This window comes from Gavialis gangeticus, unplaced genomic scaffold (genome assembly GCF_001723915.1).
Source record: "Gavialis gangeticus isolate Ggan-Ray unplaced genomic scaffold, GavGan_comp1, whole genome shotgun sequence".
NCBI classification, from domain to species: domain Eukaryota; kingdom Metazoa; phylum Chordata; order Crocodylia; family Gavialidae; genus Gavialis; species Gavialis gangeticus.
Window position 1 is genome coordinate 4,399,370 of NW_017728973.1, and position 465 is coordinate 4,399,834.

The window sequence follows — 465 nt, forward strand, 5'->3', positions numbered from 1 at the left end:
AACCCATGGTGCTAAAAAGTTTTATTTCAAACTCCCCATAGACCCCAAACACCAGGCTGCAGCAGCCTCTGTTGAGGTGAGGAGGACAGACACTTGCAGTACAAACAGGGATATTGGAGATCTTTGCACAGGGAAGGCTCTGCCCCCTGGAAGAGGTAACTAGCTGCTGCAGTTTCTTTGCAACTGCTGGTTACCTCATGACAACAAGCAGGGAAACTTCATGCTGTAAGAAAAAGCTGCCAGGAGGCAGGAAATAGGCCTGTGCGAAGCAGCCAGTATTCACTTCAGATTCGGCCAATTCGGGGGACAGCGATTCAATTTGGAGATTTGAATCACTGTCCTTAATTGATTCGGAGATTTGGCAGCAGCCAAATCTCCAAAATCAGCCAGGCCAGGCCTATCCCCTGCCCCCCTCCCAGCCCAGCAATGGCTGCCCTGCCTGCCCCAGTTCCCAGCACTTGGGGG